Genomic DNA, 17253 nt, shown 5'->3' on the forward strand with positions numbered 1-17253 from the left:
GGACTTTCCTGTACAAATCCCCCATAAGTCCCTAAGGCATAGGCAGACCTAGGGGCCTGAGATTACTGTCTCTGTATGTATCTGTGATATAACGTGTCAGGGTGGAGAGGGGCCCGATAAGAACATACGTGTGTAAATGCAGACGTGTTGCTAGGAAAGGCGAGCATATTCTCTATGTATTATTACAGAAGCTGTGCACATGATCTCCCATCTAGCAGCACATTAATCTCAGCAGCAGCTGGAGCATTCCTGTATCACAAACACCTCTAAGATGTTCCAGCATTTATCAGCAATAAACAGCAGATACAGATTGGAGAAGACATAGCGTATTCCCCCAGAGGTGCTAAGCTGTACACAGGTAACTCAATAACCTTCGCTAACAGCGAGTCACCGTGTTCCCGGCCTTGTAGCCTGTCACATTCATTCTCTGCTCATCTCCCGATATGTTCCTTCTGCTGGGCTGGTTCCTTACAGGGAACACAGAGTCCTCGCCCAATTCTCTGCGCATTGTCTATCTACAGTACTGTGCATTTTATTGCAGCATTATCTACAGTATCTCTCTATTTATCTACCTATCTATTTATTATCTATCTATCTATCTATCTATCTATCTATCTATCTATCTATCTATCCATGTATCTATCTATCTATCTATCCAGTGTCGTACTGGGGCAGGAAGGGCCCACCGGGGGAATGTAGTGGTAGGGGCCCATGTTTAGGGGTGTGGCCAGCCCCGGGAGCAGCACTAGGTGATATACCAGATTAATAACTGTAATACACTGTAGAGAATACACAATAGTCATGTGCACTATTAGATAACATGTATAATTTAACTGCACTGGCTGTAACCTAATTCCTAGAGGATGAGTAGGGCCCCCAGGCAGTGGGGCCCACCGGAGATTTCCGCTGTGGGCCAGTCCAACCCTCTATCTATCTATTTATTATCTATCTATCATCTATCTATCTATCTATCTCTCATCTGTCGGTCCATCTGTCTATCTATCTCTCCCAGAATGGACGGGAAGCTCCCAAAAATCGGGTCTCCCAGAAAGGTGGACAACCCTCCCAGTAGCTGGCGCCCCCTTGATTCTCCCCAGCAACAGCATTAATTTCCTGTTATATGCAGCTTTTGGGGGGAGGAGGGGCTAAATATGCAAATTGCATCATTTAGCCCCGCCCCTCTTCGAAGACCAACAAATTGCAGGGTTTGCCGTACTGGTGGCATGGCTTGATGACATCTACATCAAGCCCCCCCCAAAGTGCTGCTCCCGGAGAGAAGACTTTAAATTTAGGCAACCCTGATCTAGCTATATATTTATCGTCTATCTATCTATCTATCTATCTATCTATCTATCTATCTATCTATCTGTCTATCATCTGTCTATCTATCTTATGTCTCCCTCATCTATGTCATATCTATCTATCTGTCTATCATCTGTCAGTCAGTCTGTCCGTCCATCTGTCTATCTATCTATCTAATGTAATAATCTAATACAGCTTTCTTTTCTTTTTCTGTCCCTAGACACACAGCAGTGGAAGACATTCTGTAACACCTATTTGTGTTCAGCTGTCATCACTATTAGCATGTGAGTTCTGATGTCATCAATAATAACTCAATAAGATTTGATGTCATCACTAGCAATCGGTGTGTCCTGATGTAATCAAACATAAATCTGCAAGTTCTGATGCCACCGCTAATAATCACTGAGTTCTGATGTCATCACCAATAATCAGAGACTTCTGATGTCATCTTTATTAACTACTCAGTTCTGATGTCATCACCAATAATTAGAGACTTCTGATGTCATCAATAATAATAACTGATGTTTGATGTCATCATCAATAATCTGAGACTTCTGATGGCATCATAATTAATCACAGAGTTTTGATGTAAGTTCTGACTTCATTGATATAAAATGGTGACTTCTGATGTAATCACAATTGACCAGTGAGTTATGATGTAATTATTGATCATCTGTGACTTCTGATGTCATCAATATTAACCAGTGACTTTGGTTATCATTGCCATTAATATGTGAGAGCTGATGTAGGGCATAGTAGACTCCCAGAAATAACAGAAATATCCCTCTCTCCCTCATTAGTCTAGCAATCTCCCTCATGTCACCTAGCCCACATTACTCTGTTACATTTTTGGGGAAAAAAGGAACGAGAGACAGATACAGTTACATTGAATCATCAGCACCATTTCCCAGCACTTTACCAAGTATAGTATCTCTTACTAACTGCTCTGGGGCTCATCTACATTTGTATATAATGTGGAGTACACACCAGGACGACCCACTCACGATGACACGGGGGGCACGACCCGCTCACGATGTGTACCGTGAGCAGGTCCGATCTGATGGCGACCCGCACCCGGGAGTATGGTCGTCCTTCAGATCCTACCTGCAGCAGGTGGGATCTGAGGAACGACTGACCGACCCGCGGGACCACGCATCGGATCGTTATCGGTCCACACTGGGACAGAAAAGGGCCCGATCACCACACAATCTACATCCATTCGGTCGGAATTGGATCTAGATTGATGGGATCGGGCCCTAGTTGTCCTGGTGTGTACCCAGCATGAGTCAATTTAAAAGATTCCTCTCAGATGTAGCAGTACACACCTAAGCTTCTAGGTGCTACATTTACAATCTCTTTTCACAATCTCTCCATATATGGAACTAGACACGCCCTTTGGGTGGAGCATGACAAGCATCCTCAATTTATAATCTAATTCTACTACCAACTATAATCTCCCTGAAACTAGTTTTCAAAAGTAGGCAAGTATGATGTAGGGCCAGATGCACTAAGCTTCAAAAGTGATAAAATGGAGAGTGATAAACAGCCAATCAGCTCCTACCTGCTACTGTATGTCACAGACTGTGTTTGAAAAATGTCAGGCAGGAGCTGATTGGTTGGTTGTTTATCACTCTACATTGTATCACTTTTGAAGCTTAGTGTATCTGGCCCGTAATCACTACTGGAAAGTCATTGGTGGCTATTGGTTACTAGAAACATAGAAACATAGAATTTGAAGGCAGATAAGAACCATTTGGCCCATCTAGTCTGCCCCTTTTTTATCCTTTAGGTAATCTCAACCCTTTTTAATCCTTATTTCTTGGTAAGGATATTCATATGCCTATCCTAAGCATGTTTAAATTGTTCTACTGTCTTAGCCTCTACCACCTCTGATGGGAGGCTATTCCACTTATCCACTACCCTGTCTGTGAAGTAATTCTTTCTAACATTTCCCCTGAACCTACCTCCCTCCAGTTTCAGTGCATGTCCTCGTGTTCTATTACTTCTTTTCCTTTGAAGAAAATTTCCCTCCTGAACTATGTTTAAACCCTTGATATATTTGAAGATTTCTATCATGTCCCCCCTTTCCCTTCTCTGCTCCAAACTATACATGTTAAGATATTTTAGTCTTTCCTGGTACGTTTTGTGATGTAGGCCATGCACCATTTTAGTTGCCCTTCTTTGTACACTCTCCAATGTATTTATAGCCTTCTGAAGATATGGTCAACAGTACTGGACACAATATTCCAGATGAAGCCGTTCCAATGACCTATAAAGTGGCATTATTACTTTTTGTCTGCTACTGATTCCTCTCCCTATGCAACCAAGCATCTGACTAGCCTTCCTCATTGCTTTGCTACATTGCTTTCCTGCCTTTAAGTCGGGTGCTGGACGGCTCCACGACAGTCGGGATTCCGACAGTCATTACTCCGATGTCGGAATCCCAACTGCTCCCTCGTGGGGGTCCACGACCCCCATAGAGGGAGAATAAAATAGGTGGCGAGCGCAGCGAGCCCGCAAGGGGCCTCATTGCGTTCCCCCCGCTGTGCAGTCAGGATTCCGAGATCTGAGTAATGACTGTCGGAATCCCGACTGTCGGTTAATTATACCACACCCCTTTAAATCACTTGAAATAGTGACTCCTAGATCTCTTACCTCCTCAGTAGTTTCCATTATAGTACCCTTGATACTATATTGAGCTTTTGGGTTTTTGAGTCCCAAGTGCATAATTTTGCTTTTTTAGCATTAAAATATAGTTGCAATGCTCTTGACCAATTCTCAAGTTTACTTAGATCATCAGTCATTGATTTACCCCTCCTGGTGTGTCTACTCTGTTGCATATCTTTGTATCATCTTCAAAAAGGCATACTTTCCCTTCAATACCATTTGCAATGTCACTAACACAGATATTAAAGATTACTGGTCCAAATACAGATCCCTGGGGTACTCCACTGGTAACATGTCCCTCCATAGAATGCACTCCATTTACTACAACTGTCTGTTTCCTATCCTGCAACCAGGTTCTTATCCATTTAATTGTTTTATAATCCAATCCCACACTTTCAAGTTTATTTAGCAGCCTGCGATGTGGGGCAGTATCAAATGCCTTACTAAAGTCTAGATATGCCACATCTACATCTATTAAACAGCAGGGAGGCATTATTCATTATCCTATTTATTAATATTAGTGTTTAGACTGCTGGAAGTTTGCGTGTTACCTACTGCAGGTATATATATATGTATGCATAGAGCCCCTGTTCAGCTGCAAAATGAAACACATTCAACTGTTAATCTTCGAAATGTACATACTCAAAGAAAAAAGATAATTTCTAAACCAATTTGAGAACCATTTCTATAATTATCTGCACACTAATTTGGGTGCCCTTTTCCCAGCTGAAATAAATATTTTTTTAATAAAATCTCATCCGTTGAATCTCTTAACTGGTGATGTCAACACGATCACGGACCCCCTGCCACTCTTCGGTGGGTCTGCGGGGTGGGTGAAGAGCCTCCTGAGAGTTGGGATAAGTGAGTGAGAAAGTGCCAGTCACCAGCTGTTTGCTGCCCTTGGGTTTAACAGTCAGACAGGGAACATGCGTCATGAAAGCAAGGCTTTGCGCCTGTGTATTGGCAGAGTGTGGTACAAGGTTGCAAGTTAGTGTCAAATCACATATAACTGCTCTGTGGATATACCTTCTTCATCAAGTGCACAGAGCAGAGTGGGGCTGCACTGTATCCAAAGGCAGCCAAAAGGTCTTGCTGGCAAAGTACTAACTGAAGGCAAAAATATAGCAACAAAAAGTTAGTTAATGGTTAATATCGGTGGTGATGGAGATCGCCCAGTGTGTACCCAGCATTACACTGTAGGAGGGCTGGTTTGGACTGCGGGAGGGCTCAGGTAGAAGGGTGAAACATTGTGTTAAAGGGGTGTGGCCTCATGGCATGGCCCCATCCTTGACATTTTGGAGCCATTGCCAGCAGCCCCTGGTTCCCCTCTACGCGCATGCACATGGCATCTTTTCAGTGATCATAGGCTCTCCCAACAGCCCCCACCCGCGGGACACTGCAGACATCGAGTCTGTCCTTCTACTTGTACACTGTACTCAGGACAGTTGGGAGGTATGCTGGAACCAAGGGTGCTGGATTAGCGGTGGTCTACCTTTAAAATATTAATTCAGATTATGGGCGAGATGTACTAAGGCCAAAGCTCATAATTACATATGTTTTCATACTGTAGCTTGGCCACATTTTCATATATACAGCCTCGCGGGTAAATGTAATGAGTTACTGTACCCACAAGTTCTAAAACCTTTTTGCCATCAATATGGCACCTCAATATACAAGTCCCGTCACAGGTGCACCTCTACATATATGTCGCACTACACCTTAGGTGCCAGATATAATATGAACTAACTCCCACGAGAACACAGAATTGAATGTCAAAAAAGTCCTGGCTGTGGGTCTCCAACCCGCGCTAGGCAAATTGTGGCCAAGTCACGGCTAATTGAATCTGCCAGAATGAAGCTCTGTATGTGTATGTGTTACCCAGTGACCAGTCTGCAAGCAGCGCCTAGGCAGGCTACATTTAGTGATTGAATCCCCAAAACAATTCATCTCATTCGGTGGTTACTGTAAGTGGAGGTGGCGGAGACAGTGACGCCTGTACATCACCCTGGAATCCGCCATCACTGAGATAATGAGAAAGATGTAGATTTTATATCCCTGCAATTTATTCTCCATTGCAGAGCTAGCTGTAGGGAAGAAGTACATTTCTTTGTGTCCTAATAAATAAGTTGAAGTAATTTGTTTCAGGCTGAAGTACAAGGGGGGTTCTAGCTTCTAGCACCTCTACGCAGCAAGAAATTGGGGTGCTATTCTCAGGGCTGCCGAGAGGTATACCGGGCACCGGTAAAAAAATATATATGGAGGTGTGGCCTAATCATGGGAGGCGTGGTCACATCCCATGATTAGGCCACACCTCCCAAATGTTTAGAGGGGGTGAAAAAACACTGTAGTTGTTTTTGTCGGGGGGTGTTTTTGTCGGGGGTGTTATTATCGTCGCCCCCCCTCCCCCCTCAGCAGCACACACCTACAGCATGTGTTGTGTTAACATCAGGCTCAGCATGAGCTCTCACGTTGTCAGAGGTGTGTGCTGCTGCCAGGAGGGATGGAGGGCGAAGGGGGGGGCGGGGAGTCGGACCAGGGCCCACCTCCAGCAAGCCAGAGCCCAGGTAATTAGTACCTGCTCCCCCTCTCTCAGCGGCCCTGGCTATATTACATGACTGCCATACCACACAGCCATAGGCGAATCTAGAATTATGGTAATGGGTGGTCCCAGATCTAGATATAATAGCAGGGGGACCTTTGCGCGGCATAGCCGCGCGACTAAAAGGGGGCATGGCCTCATGGGAAGGAGGCGTGGCATCACAAAAGGGGTGTGGTATTACACTTTAGACCAGGGCTGGGCAACACCGGCCCTCCAGATGTTAATGAACTACACATCCCAGGATGCTTTGCATTAGTTTTGCTATGTGGCCATGCTGAAACTGATGCAAGGCATGCTAGGATGTGTAGTTCATCAACATCTGGAGGGCCGGTGTTGCCCAGCCCTGCTTTAGACCATACACAGTAATGCCCATTACACAATTTAGCAAACTCCATAATACCCATTACACATAAAGCCACACGCCGTAATGCCAATTACACATAAGGCCACACACCATAATGCCCATTACACATTGTGCCACACATCATGATGCCCATTACATACTATATAACAAAACGTAATGCCCATTACATATTTGCCACATAAGTACAGCTTACCTACGTGCTCATTGCTAGGGGGTTCTTGCTTGATGGCACCATAGTACCCATTACACATGATGCCATACACCATAATACCCATTACACATGATGCCGCACATCATAGTACCCATTACACATGATGCCGTGCACCATAGTACCCATTACACATAATGCTGCACACATAATGTCCCTTACACATGATGCTGCACACATAATTAATAATAATTACCAGGACACATACAGCCTGTGGTGTTCTGGTATAATTATGCAGGGGGAGCAGCCTGTGGTGTCCTGGTATAATTATATCATGACACCACAGGCTGCTCCCCCCCTGCTCCCCCCCCCCCCCATCCCATACAAAAACATCCAATAAATGTCACCTCACCTGCCTGTCACAGGCACTGGCAGTGCCTTTCAAGTTTTGCCGGCTGGGTCCCTGCTGCAATGCTGCGGCTCCCGCCTCTCTCACCGCGTCTCGCTCAACCTCCGTCCTCCGAGTATAGAGATTATTTTTGTCCTCCTCCATCCTCCTCCCCTTCCCCCCGCCCCGAGACGCACGGATGGGTGGAGTCGGCGCCGGGCTTTGCCCTGCACATAGGAGGCTGATGGACATGTCCTCAGGCAGGACACCGGCGGCCATGTTCTTGTAGCCGCGGCGCCACTTACAGGATTACAGGACTGGAGGAGGAGGTAAGATTTGAGGCGGCCCCACCATTACTTGTTAGAGCGGCCCGGGGGGCACATGGCCCCCTGCCCCCCGGCCCAGCCCGCCCCTGCTGTAATGTGACAGTTAGGTGCCAATTGGGTGATACTTTATCACTCTCCACTTTAAACCTGTTTCATAACTTAGTACATCTGACTCCCCTCTTGTCTGCAAAAGATGGAATTCCAAGCGTAATCATCTAAATGTCAAGTATTGTAGATTGTAATATGCAAACACAACGAAAGTAAATGTGTGATCCCCCCTCATCTCTGAGACACACACACGCACACACCCCTCCCCAGGTCTGTGTTTCCATGACAACAAGATAATACTCTTCATAAAAGGCTGCTCATTGCTACCTTAGAGTATTTTGTTGCACATTTCTATATACACATTGATTTCAAAGGAACACAAAGCAAAATACAGTAATATAATAATAATGTATGTTCAAAGCAGTCAGAGAGCTAAAGAATCCTCGTAAATATTTCTATGCTAATTCCCTTCTCACATCTGAGGATAGTAATGTATGATCCTCACATGTGCGCCGCTATGGAAGAGACAATTCTAAAGCTGCATTGGCATTTTGTTACATAATTATAGTTTGTCTTTACAGATACAATGCAGGCCGCAGTATGAGGGGGAATGCAATCTACTCCCCTTGCCACTGGGGATCCTGCCTCTAGCCGCCTCAACCAGTTATCATAGCATCGGAGAGCATGAGGGCCGCAATGGCACAACCTAACGCCAACGTCCCCGCACCACCCACCTGTTATCATGCCACACCCCCTTCTGCACTGACCTGGTGGAGGGGGCAGCCAGAATGTCGGTAAGTCTGCCTTAAGGGGTGTACACACGCTTCGGTTTTGACAGGTTTTCGTTTCTATTCAATTTTGCTTATAGAAGCAAAATCGAATCGAAATCGAATGGTTTTTTAAGATGCTTTTGATCTGCGTTCGATTCGATGATCGCTCCCGTTTTCTCTATATCGAAAAGAAAAAATAGACTGTGCAGGCAAGGAAATATCGAATTCATTCCAGTAAATTGAATGCCTTGAAGGTAAATCGAATCGATATTGAATGCAAAAGTACAGATCTAATTCTAAATTGAATGGAAAGATCTAATGCCAAATTGAATGGGAAATCAAATCGAACATCGACTTTAAATCAAACTGAAGCACGTTTACACTACATACCATTAATTCACTCATTTTAACAAACAGTATCAGGGTGTGGCCCCAATGGCTCCTTTGGTGCTCCAACCAAATAGCTCTTAGTTGATGTGTTTGAAAAATGGCAATTAGGAACTGATTGGCTAATTTAAGATTAGTAACAAGTGATAATAAAAATATTTTGATTGTGTCAGCTTTTTGCATGTTGACTTATCTCAAATATGGTGGGATATGAAGCCTTTCCTTGCAGTCAGTGTGATGGCGTTGGGACAGGTACAGTACATGGTGGTAACGGAATGGTTGCACATGGCACATTTGCGACCACTGTGGCTACTTTATTTCCACACCCATCAGACACTCCATGGTCCCACGCGGCCCACTCACTGCACTTATTAAGTTCCTTCGGCGTATTCCGGATGATTATAAATTCATTTCCAGCGGTTTCCAGTGCGCCTTTCATTTTTTTGGAGGGTATTTATCATTTCCAATTGCAACCGCAAATTCCAAGGCAAACCTTAACTTTCAATCATGACCCATAACTGAGATATCTCAGCCGACGACATCAGCCGGAGTTTTTTTTTTTAATCATAAAGCGCAGCCTGTTCTATCTTGAAGTGCCAGCGCTCATATGTCCATCTGTCAGGATGTCGGAGAGATTTGATTCCTCCCTCTCTCGCAGAGTGAAAGATTTCATTACACCCCAGCCTTTGTGGTCAGCGGCTTTTCCATTTGCTTATTCAAATGATGTTTTCCTGGAAAGCGCAGGCAGCCCCGCACTGATTACTGTGCGTTTGTGCAAAGCTGGATGAAAATATGAATCGCTCAAATAAAAGTGTATAAAAATAGCAGCGAGAGCGCTAGAGACTGTGACAATATGTCGCACAGCTGATACATTTTACCACAGTGGTAGATAAGGGGGACAGGCACAGTTCAGTTAACATTAAGGATTGCTTTTACTAAGCCTTGGACAGTGATAAAGTGGAGGGAGATAAAGTATAGACGGAACAGCTCCCGTCGGAGCTGGTCCTGGTGATCAAATCGCCAACCACCATCCGCCAGAAGGGGGAGCGCATGCACGAGACGCTCGCACGCCCTGTTTCGAAGGAGCCCTCCGCCACCCTCTGCCGCAGATCCCATGATGCCCCCAACATGTGCCCCTGATCCCTGCCCGTCTCCCTGAAACGGAGATGGGCAGGGAAAGTGCTCCCCACCTCCATGTTGATGGGGACGTACGTGAGTGTGAGACACTCATGTGTCCCCATCAGATGGAGCGGCTCTCAGCCAGCGATCGCCAGCTAAGGGATTCTGGCGATTCCCAGCGCTGGCTGAGCGGTGCTCCATCTGTACCAACCAATCAGCGCCTAGCTTTTCAAACACAGACATAAACACTGCCTGGGCTTTCAATACTTTATAGATAAATGACCTTAGAACAATACATTTACAGTATGTGCTGAACTGTCTGCAGTTTGGTTCAGTGTATCTGGAATTAAAGCGCACCAGAAATACATGACAGGAGATATATCTTCCCTAATAAACCCAACATATGACTGTTATTTGCCACCATATACACAGTAAGGCGGCACTGTACACGCTCAGCAGTCAGCACCTGGCCATGATTCTGTCTCAGTACAGAGATCCTGCCTGCCAGTGCCGGGCTGAGGGCCTTTAATTGAGCTCATCATGTAATTGGGCTCTTGTCAGCAGCGGAGCTCTCCCCGGGGCCCACGGTGGTTTGTAAAGGGTCGGAAGTTGATCTGTTAAGTGCCAGTGTTAATTGGGTATAATCAGGCTGCAGGTGTGATGGGGCATTTGTGTGCCAACAATCCCCCCAGGGATACACAGCCGGTGTTATACACGGAACACTTTGCAGTTACATGTGACTTTAGGGCAATTACTGTAATCTGCGTCTGTACTTTAGCGTATAGAACATATAAGTGTGTTAATATTATAGATGTGGGTAGACCCCTGTGGTTTTGTTTTGGTTCTAAATCTTTATTGTGTTCCTGTGGGATACGGAACACTGGTCAGAATATTGATAGAGGGAATCCTGAATCACCCCAATCCCCCACAGTGTAACCCTAACCACCATTGCCTCAACCTAACCCCCCCATTCCGCAGCCTAACCTTAACTCCCCTTTTCAAATTCTTAACTGTAACCCTCCCCTCACCTGCAGCCTAACCCTAAGTCCCCTGCTAATGCCTAAACCTTACTGTCCCCCCCCCCCCCCCCCCCACCCCGGCCTAGAGCTATCCAGTCCTCATATTGGAGTATATGGATTGTGTATTTTTAATTGAAACCATTGGTGTGTATTAGATTCAAACTAACAGTGTTATAATGCCTGGGCACCGTTTATAGGGGTGTGGTATAACACACCGACAGTCGGGATTCCGACAGTCATTAGCCCGACGTTGGAATACCAACTGCGAGGACTCAAGACAGCGGGGGGAGCGCAACAAAGCCCCTTGCAGGCTCACTGCTCTCGCCACCAGGCACAGTGGCTCGCTACGCTTGCCCGATGAGGGAGAATAGCCGCTGCCCATCTGTCCGGCTTTTAGCAGTCAGAATTCCGATGTTGGTGTAATGACTGTCAGAATCCCCGGTCAGTCATCCGGCACCCGTTTATAGCTCCACCTAGTTGGGAGACATGCAGGAATAGCAGCAGGACTCAGGAGAGCTAGTGATCAGACCGAGGGGCCATGACAGAGGGGGCCCGGGGTACTGCATCATCTATCTGTCACCTGCAGGAACAGCAGCAGCCTCTGTAATACTACACACTGGGACAGAACTCAGGAGAGCTAGTGATGTCACTGTGATCAGACCGGGGGGGGGGGGGGGGCTGACAGAGGGGGGCCCGGTGTACTGTATCTGTCACCTTCAGTAACAGCAGCAGCCTCTGTACTACTACACACTGGGACAGGACTCAGGAGAGCTAGTGATGTCACTGTGATCAGACCGGGGGGGGGGGGGGCTGACAGAGGGGGGCCCGGTGTACTGTATCTCTGTCACCTGCAGTAACAGCAGCAGCCTCTGCAATACTACACACTGGGACAGAACTCAGGAGAGCTAGTGATGTCACTGTGATCAGACCAGGGGGGGGGGGGCTGACAGAGGGGGGCCCGGTGTACTGTATCTGTCACCTTCAGTAACAGCAGCAGCCTCTGTACTACTGCACACTGGGACAGGACTCAGGAGAGCTAGTGATGTCACTGTGATCAGACCGGGGGGGGGGGGGGGGCTGACAGAGGGGGGCCCGGTGTACTGTATCTCTGTTACCTGCAGTAACAGCAGCAGCCTCTGTACTACTACACACTGGGACAGGACTCAGGAGAGCTAGTGATGTCACTATGATCAGACCGGGGGGGGCCCTGACAGAGGGGGACCCTTAATATGGCTAAACCATTGCCTAATATTCTGCATTGCGCTAAGAGTAAAAACAAGGAGCGGCATTATTAGGCCGCTGTTATATGTCCATAAGTCCAGCGACCTTTTCAGTGATGTACTGTTGAACGTACACTAGGTCCCATTCTTCCCGCTGCGCTTCTCCCTTTCATCTCATCCAGAGACAGATGTTTCATCTTTTATTACGCACCCGCGTCCTGAACGCAGCGTTCCCTGTGAAATTCTAGATAATATTTATCTTTTCCTTTTTCTTCTCTCTCTTTGAGGATTTTTCTCCAGTGTGTCATAAACCGCTGGCACTTGTCTCCTGCATCTGACATCGCCCCCTCTCTTCCGCGCTGATATTTAACCCACGCACAGCCAGGAGGGAAAAAAAAATAGAAATACCTTCTGTTTAGAAAGCAGTTAGAAAATACTTCCTCAAATTAACGTCAAACCGCTGGGAAATGGATTTTATTGCGCAGAATTTATGTCTCGCCGACATTTCAAAGGAACATTGGTTTCTCGCTGTAAATTATGGTTTAAAATCCAAATTGATAAAGACAATGGCAGAGTAATGGAAAGTGTCGCTTCCATATAGAACGGAAAATATATATTAGGTATAAATTGTTAACTTTAATCCAATTTTAATTTGAATAATCTGTGTCAAATTAAATGTTCCTTAACAATGTCTGCCATAAGAAACATTAATGTATTGTATATGTATATTATATTGTATATGTATTATATATTTATCTCTGGAGAGGGATAAAGGGACAGAGAAAAAGTACCAACCAATCAGCTCCTAACGGCATTGTTACATGAGAAAAAATGACAGTTTGGGGCTAGTTGGCTGGTACTTTATCTCCATCTACCTTATCTCTCTCCAAGGCTTAGTACTGTAGATAAACCCCACTTTTTTATATTAGACTTGCATTTGGCATCCAAACCTTCCTACATATCAGGGACCTCACATTGTTTACTCATATCCATATCCACCCACACATCACAACGCTGCTCCTGTTCCATCCACCCCTGACCTCATTATTGGAGTGCAACAAAAGCTCCCGGCTAAGTATTAGTTGGGAATATATCCTGAAGGAACAACAGGTGGCGCTGCATTTTAAACTTGCACGTTATAGCCTCTCTCTGCAATAACACTGTACTGTCTTCCAGAGTTTTCTTGTTACTCCTCCATGTTATGAAATTTTGTGAGGAATGTGGTGGGACCACGATGATTAACTATGAATCACGTTATCGGAGAATGTAACTGGCATCATTGAGCGCATGTCATCATTGACATAGTGGATACACACCACATGATGAGCCCGATTTGTCGCTCCAATCTACCGGAATGGATGAGGTATATACTAGTATGTACCCAGCTAGAACAGTCCTGTGTTATATACAGAAGGTACTTGGCTGCGTATATACTGTGTGCTTTGCAGGCTGAGTGACTGCAGCTGTCTTTGTGCAGAGTTGCTCCTGCACCAGTAAGTTAGTGTAATGCTCATTCCGCGCTGCAGTTACTGTGCACAACCCATGTAAATAAGCTTTCTGTAGGCCGCTCTGAACATTGCCTGACACATTACAAAGATTGATGTCATTTTCCTGCCTCCACGCGGGACATTGTTCCAGATGTACTAACAGATCCTCACTACTCAATACAGCCTACTTACAGAGCGGCGGTAAACACTAAACGTCATATTCTCTTGATGTATGGATTGTATAATGTAAGTTACTGCTCTTATATTGCTGAGGATTTTGTGTCTCAGGTTTCCCGGGGCTGTTCCATGTGTTTCTTTATACACAAGGGTTAAAAAGTTCAACCGGTGTTGTTTTTTTATAATTTTTTCTTGTAGTTGATGTTGTTGATGTGCTTGGCCCTGTAAACAGGGGTGGACACCAGTAGAAACCCATGTTTTTACACAAATGCAGGTACCCGTTGCGCTCTACTGTGCGTCGTGTTGTGTCTGAAAGTGGAAACCCGCGCTGCCCATAATTTTTCCAGCGGATGCCGCAATTGTCATTATTAATGTCAATACTTGCTTCAGCCCATGCTAGGTGCAAGAGATCCGTCAGACGCAGGATTCCCTACCTCGTGCGCTGGACTTGATACACGTCCACAACCCTCCCACAAGTCATCAGGTCAATTACGTGTGACTGCATCATCAACGCCCAGTTCATGCCCCAAATCGCCCAATTTCACAGAAGACAGATCAGACTGAGCTGCCTCCGACACGGACATACGCAAAAATGCCTCAGTTCCCATCTGCGATAAACTTTGCGTCCACTATGAGAAATTTGTGCATCTCAGAATCAGCCCCTTAGGCAGAAGAAGCAGCTTTTCCTTGCAATGGCCCTGACTTCTGTGTAAGGGGGCAGCCAGATCGGCACAAAGGGGGCGTGGCCTCATTGTGGGTAGGCGGTCCCGGGTTTGAATGCATGATTGCTTCATCATGGCTCCGCCCCCACTATTCTATCCAGTCCACAAGCCTACACAAGCATGCTGTCATTATTCTGTGATAATTAATTACACGTCCCAAGTCTCTGATTTATCAATAAATTCATCAAAGCTTATTTACCAATTTACACTTTTATTAGCACAGTGATTCCCAAACTTTTTGGAAGCACGGGACCCTAGAGGTTCAGGATGTTTTTCCCTTCACCCCTAGGCCGAAAGCTTCTTATTATGAAATTCAGAAAAACACATTAGATTAAATACATTTTCTTTCTTTGTCACCCCCAGGTTCAGTATATGCAAGGGTCAGGATTCGCTTCTGTTTGACCACATAGTTAATGATGGGAAGCCACTAGCACTGGCTCTGTCTATTAATTAAGCAGAAATCATTTGAATCAGTCATGAATCACCAATGTTACTAAGTAGAGGCCTAACTCTGGGAGGCAATGGAGTCATCTGCCGCTGGGCTCCTGCTCCCAAGGGGGCACCTCTCCTCCCCTGCAAGTTTGAATCAGTTAATTGAAGTGTCCCACCCTGTATTAGTGCCCATGACCTGTCTTACTGGAGACAGACACCTTACTGAGCTATTTGGGAGGCACCAATATTTATCTTGCCTCCAGGCAACTGGGAAGAACTTACACCACTGTTACTAAAGGCACCCCTGCAAGCCCCATGAGTCATCTCAGGGTGCCAGGCACCTAGGGGGAGATTCTCTAAGCTAAAAATGCGGTAAAAACCCCGTTATCTGGGTTTTTACAGCATTTTGGGATGCTGTAAGCATCCCCCGCCGGGTTACCCCGGCGGGGGGCATTGCCAGAAAAATCTGGCGATGCCCCATAGAAGCCAATGGGCTTCTACCGCAACCCTCCGCCACCCCGCGCCGACCTGCACGGACCCCCGCCGCCCTGCATCGCCCCCCACCCCCTCTCACCTGTGTCCGGGCAGCACAGAGCTGTGCTGCCCGGACCTGTGACCTCCTCCTCCCTACACTGATCCTCTTCCGGGTGCAGGGAGGAGGAGAGCTCAGCGCAGCAGTAGCAGCGCCGGGTAAGGGAGGGAGGGGAGAGCCGCCGGGTCCCCATGGGACCCACTGACTCTATCGCAAAGGACAGCTCTTAACGCAAGAGCTGCCCTTTGCCATAATTATCGCATATATTACTGCATATGCAATAAGTACAGTATGCAGGCTGTGTGCGGCGGAGCTGGGGAGCGGATGTTAGAGCATCCCCCCCCCCTAGTTCGGGAACCACTGTATTAGTATCAATACAGTATACACCCGTCATCTTTATCTGTTTAATATACAGGCCCTCAGTCAGCAAATGCTGTGATGTTTAAGTCAGTATGAAATATTTACAGTATTCATTATCTTCACATATATGGAAATACATAACGTACATGGAACAATGCAATAACTGGGCTTAGTTCCCCTGTAAAAGGGCCGTTATTAAAAATGTATATTCAATTTGATCTCCTGCTTCTGTATATTCCAGGTATTACAAATGTGTCACTTGACACCAAACAATGAACGGAGATCCAGTATATTTACTGAGTTCCCAGCGTCGGTGCTGTGAGCCCAGGGAAGCCCCAGATCTGGTGACAATGGGAGAGATGATATTACTTGCAGCTGTGAAGGGGAGAGTCCTGGGCGGGATGCAGTCATTTGGTCTACAGCATGATGGTCGACAGCCACTAAGTTGACACCATTAGGTCGACATGTGAAAAGGTCGACATGGGTCTAGGTCAACATGGTTCTAGGTCGAAAGGTCATTAGTTCGACAGGTCATTAGTTCGACAGTGTCTAGGTCGACAGTCAAAAGGTCGACATGGCGGTTTTCACAGTTTATTGAGCCGACATGTGCCGACAGGCAGTATTTCATGCCCTACCACCCACTAGGGGGTGGTGGGAGAATAAAATAGTGAGCCGAATGCATGTGTCTATGTCGAATGTTTTGACATTCAGGTCAAAAAACTGTGAAAAACCCCTTGTCGACCTTTTGACTGTTGACCTAGACACTTGAACTAATGACCTTTCGAGCTAGAACCATGTCGACCTTTTCCCATGTCGACCTAGACCCACGTTGACCTTTTCCCATGTCGACGTAATGGTGTCGACCTAATGACTGTCGACCATCATGCTGTAGACCAAATGATCCCAACCCATCCTGGGCAGAAGAGTTGGGGTCCCTGCATTAATTATTATAAGTGGGTGTAGTATTTGTCAACAGTCAGATTGTCGATGCGGGCATTCTGTCGACTTTGGCACGTCAACAGTCAAAATGTCAACATAACATTTTCCACTATTTTAGCCCAACTCAAACTCAAATACATCTAAATATAGCATTAAAATTGTATATCGACATACACAATGAGCAATGCCGACGTATATTGACATTCTGGTTGTCAATATCCCAAACAAACTCTCTCTGCACCTGTTA

At 46.0% G+C, this 17253-nt stretch overlaps 1 protein-coding gene across 3 annotated transcripts in view; it reads left to right on the plus strand.

Moving 5' to 3' along the window:
- Window positions 1-204: 204 nt before the first annotated feature.
- LOC146050707 (uncharacterized) overlaps window positions 205-17253 on the plus strand; it is a 52863-nt gene continuing 35814 nt past the window's right edge. Inside the window, exons 1-3 of one of the 3 annotated variants that reach the window (XM_083167860.1) lie at window positions 205-358; window positions 1523-1586; window positions 8424-8636. The gene's annotated coding sequence lies outside the window, so the exon portion shown is untranslated. Of the gene's footprint in view, window positions 359-1522; window positions 1587-1620; window positions 1891-8423; window positions 8637-17253 lie in introns of those variants that run through there. The other 2 variants (XM_083167862.1, XM_083167861.1) reach the window with 2 other exon arrangements.

This window comes from Crinia signifera, chromosome 12, assembly GCF_055691185.1.
Source record: "Crinia signifera chromosome 12, ASM5569118v1, whole genome shotgun sequence".
Lineage (NCBI taxonomy): Eukaryota > Metazoa > Chordata > Amphibia > Anura > Myobatrachidae > Crinia > Crinia signifera.